We start from the raw sequence: 8,559 nt of genomic DNA, 5'->3' as shown, positions 1-8,559 counted from the left end.
CTTAGGATTGAAATAGGAATTTTTGAATATGCACAAAGCATACACAAGCCATGCACAACAATAGGACAGAAATAAGATTTTTCTTACACCTTGAAATGACCTAATTGCCCTTGTAGGTAAATGAGTTAATTTGTCAAACTCAATCAGCATTTGCACCTCCTTATTCGAAAATCTCTAGCGCCCAACCCTTAGCTTTAAGAACTCTAACCCCAAACGGCTCGACCCTTTTCCACCCTAGTTTCTGACTGACGCTAACTTTGGAATCCGTTCTATATATTTCTCGGCCTAGGCGAGTGTGTTATCCATCCTTTAAAAAAATTTCAATGGAAAAATCGAAAAAGAGGTACGGTTTGAAATGAATTTCATAATTTCGACCTAGGTTTTGTAAATTTTGGAATTTTAGGTTTTGGGTGTGGTTTAGTGTTTTGTACTATTATGTTATTCGATATTAATTTGTGTTGTGTATGTGGTTTAGATGTTGCTGGAAATTAATTAATTCAAATTTGTTCATCATTTGTGTATATTGTGTGCATAATATGTGCATGTCTCTATGTTGGACACGCTTGAATTTGGTTCATGAATTGGTTAAATTTGTGCATACTGTATGTATATTCTGTGCTTATCCTTTTGATATAATTGGAAATAATTGATTGAATTTTGTTCATGAATTGGCAGATATTATGTGCATAGTATGTGCATATTTTGTGCCTGGTATTTGCATCTTCTGTGCATGTTTAGATGTTGGGCATATTTGGTTGATGAACTGATTCAATTGGGGCAGACAATATGCATATACTGTGCATATCAAGTGTTCATGTTTATCTTATTAATTTGATTTGCTTATGTTGAAAATCTTGCACGTCGAAAGTCAAATCTTTGTCTCCGTCAGAATTTGTGTGTCCACCGGATGAGGTGTTTCCTGCTACCATCTCTTGTCTGTCATACAACTCGGGGTGTCTGGGTAATATTAGAAGATGTTTTTCAAAGGATCTCCTGAAGAAATTCGAGGATTCTTGTTTCGGTCATTTGGTTGATGTGGATCGCACTGGTTTGGGTAGTTCAACCACTACGTTATCCTTAGGGCTATTAAGGATAGAGTGAGTGATGATTCCATCTCCTTCCTTTTTGGGGAACATGTTGTGACTTTTGGGAGCCGTGCATTCTGTTTGGTGAGCAGACTCAGTTTAGGAGAATTTCCTCCTTCTTAAAGACAATGAAGATAAATGTCGTATTAGAGAGATCTATTTCAGGGGGAAGAAGAAGATAACCCTGAAACAATTGGAGGATCAATTTAACTTGTGCCAAAACCAAGACGATCTCTACAAGCTGGGTTTACTGTACTTCGTCCACTTTGTTGTTTTGGGCAAGGAGAAGGACTCATCCATTAACTACCACTTGTTTACATTGGTAGATAATCAAGAAAAATGGGAGGCGTATTCCAGGAGATTTGCATCAATCTAGTTGTCAATGCCAAGCATAACCGTGACTGCTTTGGCCTGCCACAAGTTTGTAAAAGGAAAAATGTAGACAAATTGGGGGCTGCGATCCGAGACACCTATAACTTATGGGGGTTTACGTATGTTTTTATAAGTTTAACGTACTTTTGCATTCGTTGTCGCTGCAAGTTATTTACATTATCACTTTAAATTTTGTAGAACTAGTTGTTTGAAACTTTGCTGTACTTGAAGACCAAAAACTATACGAGGGTGCGGATGGAGAACCCTAAGTTATTGTCCTCGAATTGCTGTTGGGACACCAACTTAAATCCGTCCCATGTGAAGTTGAAGAGGGGTCTTTTTGCTCAACAATCGGTACGTGTTTGTTCCAATTTAAAACAACTTACTAAATTTTTATTAACAATTGATTGTACATACTTATGCAACACCGATTTTGTCGAATGCAGTTTTTTGTCTAACCGATTACTCCCATTGAGGAAGAAAAATAGGCAGCTTACTGGAACATCATGTTTGATGATGTTCAACCTTGTAGGAATGCAACACCGGAGGACGAAAGTAAAGATTTTGCAGATGTTGATCATGACTTCGAGGCCACTCCTTCATCTAAACCTAAAGGGAAGGCGAAGACGAGGCACCAAGGCAAGGGAGTGTTGCCATCCTCGTCTTGTTTAGCGGTGAGTACATAAATCCGTAAATTGTAGTTTCAATTTAGATGTTTATACTGTTTTGAACAGATATCGGTTTCGGTGGAGTTACGAAATCACTGTTTTTTATACGCATGATTATGAGTTTGTTCCTAAGTGAGAGTTTGAAGATTTTTCACTGATGGTGGATGTCTGATTTAGGACAGTTTTAGAGGATTTAGAGGCCGAGTGGCGTGCCCACATGGCCTTGGCTGCTGAGGTTGCGCGTCTGCGAAGTGACGCAAACGCTCAATCGTTTGAGAAGGCCCCGAGCCTTGATAAGCTAGCAGGATTAGCGCGGGCCGCAGAAAAAGTCCCCGAGGATGCAAAGTTTGAAAAATCCCCTCCACCTCCATAAGACCATGACATGGGTTTTCAAGATCTTACCTCACCGTTCCCTCAACCTGATACCTTTGCCAGCGAACATAAGTTAGCTTCTGGAAAAGACATAATTGAATCGACAGCCCCCCGATGTGAATTTTCCTAATTTTGATGTCATCTTACCAGATATAATTAAGGTTAGCAACATAAATGATGGTGCCCAATCACTCTTGCATATATTGGAATTTAGATTAGATGGTGACTTGGGAGAAGGGCAAGTTGTCTATCTTAGAGAGGAAGACGAAGACACGGAGGTCAGCGAGCATAGTAGCCACATTGATGAAGTTGTCGACGTGAGCGAAGCTGCTGGTCCATTTAGTTCTATGCCCCTTCTCGGTAAGAAAATGTAGCAGAAGCGTAAATGAATGTAGCTCGTGCACCATGTCAACCCTCTCCAATCTTACAAAAGAAGGAAAGTTGGTGATAGTTGAGTCGTCGAGGATTTTTTTGTTGCCCCGGATCCCATGTGGATCATCCCGGACCCTGATGTAGTGGTTTTTGTTGACGTCGTGATGCGTTGGGCGTGCTTGCTGAGGTAAGTTCACTTTTGGTGGTCATTCAAACAATTGAATATTGAACGAGTATCCATATATCCCTAACAACCTGTGATTTTTTTGTGTACCAGCTATAAAGTCGACTTATACACATTGGCTACTGTGGGTCGAGATTTTTTACCGTACTCCTCAATTTCGAGGGTACTCTGAACATCAATGTAAGTATTTGTTCTTCATTTGTAACTAATTTCTGTTTACCACATAATAACTGAGTACAAGAGTATAATTTTGCCTTTTACAATGCATTTCACCTTCGATTCAGCACATCAACGTCGACCTTTACTTTTTGAGGAAGTGATCGATGGAGCGTCTTAGAGATTTTAGGGATTGGTGGAAACTACTGACTTTTGTTTCTAGGTAAATGTTATGTTATTATTGATACCCTCTTTTCCATTCACTTATGTTCCTAATATGAATTCGTTGTCATTTACAAATAGCCATACATGTCCTCAGTTTTGTTTTATGTGAGAAAATCTTAAGTTGTGTTGCAACGCATTAGTCTAGGAAAAAATGAAACAAGAATATGCAGAATTTGAGAACCTTGCTGCAATAAATGCTAAGGGAAAGGGAAAGGCAAAGGCAAAAGAAGTTGCAATTTTACACCTTCGAGGCACTTGATCAAGGTCGTCTCTGCTGATGCAAATGTGACGCCACACACGCGTGCATGGAATGATGCCGATGAAGTAGTCATCCCATGTTATGTGAATGGCAACTAATGGATGTTGGCTGATGTCTATCTTGTACGTTGTACCATCACGGTTTATGATTCACATTTCTCAAGGTTAGGGTGGACAAAAATGAAGAAACAACTTACTTATATGTCTTTCGTAATACCCGAACTTCTAAAGGTGACGGGATTCCAGGGTGTGCCAAATGATTTGAACCTAACCTAGAAAATGATGAATAAACCGTTTGACATTCAGCCGAGGATCAACTACGGCAAGCAGAACAACAGGTACGTTCTTTTCCTACTTATCTCTAACTTAATTGTAAATGTGTTAAATATCCAGTGCGTTGTAACCTGGACTTGTTCTTTGTGGTGGGGTGGACTGTAGAGTTTTCTTACTAAAATTTGCCGACTACTTATCCACGGGCTTGGACATTGATGACGTCCATCCTCGGAACATGGGCTTTTTCATACTCAAGCTTGCCATCGAGTTCATTAGAGATCATGCATTTGTGTGAAGGATTATGTGGACACCATTTATTTAAGTAGTTTTCTTGTTATAACCAAACAATTGGGTTACCATTGAAATCGTAATTTTAGTACTTAGTATGTAATTGTAATTTTAGTACACTTTGCCATTGCATGGTTTCAGTATTCAGTATGTAATCTTTATTTTATTACTTAGGTATTAAGGGCCTTGTGTTGGCATTGGTAGTACTTAGTATGTTATTGTAATTTTAGTACACTTTGCCATTGCATGGTTTCAGTATTTAGTATGTAATCTTTATTTTATTACTTAGCAATTAAGGGCCTTGTGTTGGTATTAGTAGTTCTTAGGATTCACGATGCAGCAACCTGCGTGCATGTCTTGTTCATGTCCTGTGCATAACATGTAAATGTGATATGCATGGCTTGACCATGAAATGTCCACTACCAGTTATTGTATTTTATGAAACAAAGCAATGGAATTCCATTAAAGTACGTAAATAACATTGAACTAATTAAACATTAATGTCATTTTTTATGACAAACCACACACGGAATGTCAAAATGTAACAAAATTTGAAGGACCGACAAAATAGTTCAAATTATCCCTGGCTAATGGCCCCAACGGCAAGAGCCTTGTAGTCAACGGTCACCCATTTCCCGTTGACATCCACTTTCATTGCATAGTAGTGAAATATCTCAAACCCTTCACTGAGTCCCAATCGAAAGCCTGTTTGTATTGCTCTCCCAACGCTTCATTGTACTCTTCAGATAACATGAACTTCTTAATCTCTTTTGCCGATAAAATGTCCACAGGTCGACGAGCCCTTTTCATATTCTGCTTCAAGGATGTGATGTTCTTCGCATGGTTTAAAGCTCATATGCCTCAAATGAACCTATGTCTTTGGTCCAGGGGAGGTGAGCAAGAGTGGGAATGAGAACAAGAAGATTTTTGAAGGAAGGTGGGAGGGGAGCAAGGGTAGGAATGGGAAAATGAAGGTTTCATTGCTTGACTATGGTATGGATTTTTTTGTATGAGGGATAAGAAAATTGGGTGTATTGTGTTTTCTTTAATAGACACAAAATCAAAGGACAACCAAATTACAAAATGGTGTATGTTTTGTACGGTTCCCAAAATTCAAAATTGGCCCCTAAATTGTGGTGGTGGTTTGAATTTCTTGCTAGTGAAAATTTTGAAGATTTACTATTTGTAATTTTCATATGCACATTCCATGTACATGTTATGCACATCATGCACATGCTATGAACGTCATATGCACACCATATGCAAGTTTGGTAATGCACATATCATGCATGTTGTATGTACATAGCATCCACGTCACATGTTATGCACATCATGCACATAATATGCACGTGGTATACACACTGTATGCACATGATATGTATAGATTGTCTAGATATTCCCTATTTTAATGGCTTTTAAATTCGAGTAACTAAACCTTTATAATTTCTTATGTCCTTTTAAGGATAACTGAAAGCATGGTACACTAAATGGCGAAAAAGAAATATCGATGTAGTCATTAATCCCATGTCATGACAATGAGTTGGCAATCGATATTACATCAAAGTGAACAAAAGTATTATCTCTCTGGCACCGAGAAGGAAACCACCATCACCCACTCCATTTTCAACCAAACCAAAACCCAAAAATCTGAACCTCAAACCTTTGGGACATGGCGAATCCACCAGCAGCCTTGCATGTGTCATAAAAGCACCTCTATGTGCTCTGCCATTAACTCAAAGAGATTGAGCTCTCTCGAACTCCATCTTAGGTATGGTTTAATCCATCTTTTGATTAGTGTGGGTTATGATCTGGTATGTGATGCATGTTTATGTCAAAAATCTAAGGGTTTAAACCCTGTTTTGAATATGTGCATGCATGCCACCCCCAGCGACGAATTCCGGCGAATGCCGTTGAGTTTAAAGCAAGGTGGTGACTGCCTTGTTTGGTTTTAGCTCAATTTTGGCTTTTGTTGTGTGCTTGGGCTAACCTAAGCTTGAAATCGTGGGACTAACTCTCTGCATGCACCCATACTCCCTGTCTCAGTCTCTGACGGTGAAACCCGAGCGTTTTTCGACTAGTTCGAAAGTGTGGGCACTCGAACTCTTTTGAATTCTATCACAGGTAATTAATTACCTTGTTGGTAGTGCCATGTATGGGTGTGCAGTAGTGTGAGTTGCGATGTGTGTGTGTGTGTTAACTGTGTATGTGTGTGTTGTTGTGTATGGGTGTGTGCGTGTACAATGTGTGTGTGTGTGTGTGTGTGTGTGTGTGTGTGTGTGTGTTCGTGTGGGTGTGTGCGTGTATGGTGAGTGTGTGTGGTGCACATGTGTATATGTGTGTTGTGTTGTGCGTGTGTGGGTGTGTAAGTGTACTGTGTGTGCATGTGTGTGCTTGTGTTCTATGCATGCATGTGTGTGTGTGCTGGCGTGTGTGTATGTATGTTGTGTGGGTTTGGACTCAAGCCCAAACCACCCCCTTTTTGTTCCTAAACTATCCAAACCCAAAACCCAATAGGTCCTAACCTTATCTAACCTAAACCTAAACCCTAATCCGGATCCAAACCCAAGACCCATTTCCATTTCTTGAAATTCTATAGTTGGGTAGTTTGATAAATTGTATATTTTTATGCTTAGGTGAAGTTGCTAGTGAGGATTTCCTTAATCATTTTCCGCACAACTCTGCTGCTACGGAGTATCTGTGAGTGGACCCCTTCTAAAATTTGCATAATTTTATAGTTTATTTGCATAAATGAAATGCATGCCTTATGAATTTATGAACTGATTTTTTGTTAAGCATGTTTACTAGAATGTGGATTATCGTCTCGTTATTTTGTAAGGAATTAATTGTTGGCTTATATTGAGCTATATTTTAATATATCGTATTTTCTATAAAAACCATGAACTGGTAGACTATCTGATGGATGACGATAGGATGCTAGAACATGTTTTAGAAACTCCTCTTTATAGTATAAATGATGGATGACTTTATACTATGAAGTGATTATTTATGAGAGGCGTAACTATTTGTGCGTACCTAGTGGACATTATGCTGCCTGGGGCGAGGATCTGGTGTTGGCAGATAGGCCGAGAGAAATAATCCCTAACTACGGGCTGAGGGACACTGAGCAGGCATTGGGCCGGGAGTTGGTAATCTCTGGCTACGGGCACAGAGACCACAGTGCTGGCATAGGGCCGGGAGTTATATTTATTCAGTGATCTTACTAGCAGTACATCGCGCTACGAGATGATCTGTGAGACGTTTGATATTTTGATTTCCACGATATGTCTTTTGAGATTTTTTTGGCATGCTAGGGTTTTCAATAAAACTATCACTTATTATGCTAGTAGTTTTCTTTATATAAACTGTGGGGGTTAGTATCTTGATAACTGTTTTATTATTATTGTATATATGAACTTGGTCCACTCACCTTTGTTTTGCACCCCCATTTAGGTCTTAGAAACGAGGACTACGACACAACGTACAAGGCATTTCCTTACTAGTAGCAGTCTATCACTCACTTGTGTGATATCTTGTAATGATCTTTCCTTTTGTGATATTGAATTAGAACGTATTCTGTGCACTCTAGACATTTCCTTAAACTTTGTTTATTACCTTTAGATTCTAATGATTATTCATGAATATTTCCTCCTAATCATTACTCTTGTATTAAAAAAAAAAAGGCTTTCATCACCCTCGGGTGTCGGCCAGCACGTGCCTATCCAGGTATTCAAGGAATATCGGGGTCGGGACGTGTCACCTAGACAAAAGATGGATACATGGTGCCAAAAGGGATGAGACTTAACCCATTATTTTAAGGTTTCTTTAATTGGAAAAGGCACCATCCTTATATTAGTGTAAATCCCAAGCTAAAAAGTGGAAATTGGTTAAGCAAATTTTGGCTTCCATTGTTTGTTTCTAAATGGATTGGTTGGCTTCATAACCTTATTGGTAAGACAAGGTAGATGAGTTGTAGATGTGTTGTACATGACTTCACATTTATGTCTTGTCCTAACCTACTTGAGGTGTGTATTGCATGTAAATGTGTAAGATGTCATTTCTTCTCATGTTAACTCATAAATGTTTAATAATAATATATTACAAAAGTAAAGGGTTTTAATTAAGGTTTTATTTGGCCACTTAATTTGATCCAATGGGTTTTCACCCAGATCATGCTAGACTTGTATAAATATCATTTTTCACACAGACCTCATCGTTGGTTGTGAGTTATAAACATGAAGACTATATATCCTTCTTATATGTACAACAAAATGCACGACTAAATACATGCACAGTATATGCATACCCA

The 8,559-nt window shown here is 38.8% G+C and overlaps 1 long non-coding RNA gene across 3 annotated transcripts; it reads left to right on the top strand.

The window, feature by feature from the left end:
• The first annotated feature begins 202 nt into the window (after positions 1-202).
• LOC126605382 (uncharacterized) lies at positions 203-4,417 on the top strand. Of its 3 annotated transcripts, XR_007616934.1 has the most exons (7): positions 203-1,576; positions 1,656-1,811; positions 1,904-2,131; positions 2,308-3,056; positions 3,147-3,233; positions 3,338-3,432; positions 3,575-4,417. It is a non-coding gene; the product is annotated as an uncharacterized LOC126605382 (long non-coding RNA). The 3 variants fall into 3 exon arrangements; XR_007616932.1 differs by having other exon boundaries at positions 203-1,811; XR_007616933.1 differs by having other exon boundaries at positions 203-1,811; positions 2,303-3,056.
• Positions 4,418-8,559: the final 4,142 nt, after the last annotated feature.

Source organism: Malus sylvestris, chromosome 15 (assembly GCF_916048215.2).
Source record: "Malus sylvestris chromosome 15, drMalSylv7.2, whole genome shotgun sequence".
NCBI classification, from domain to species: Eukaryota; Viridiplantae; Streptophyta; class Magnoliopsida; order Rosales; family Rosaceae; genus Malus; species Malus sylvestris.
This window is presented reverse-complemented; position numbering and strand designations above follow the sequence as displayed.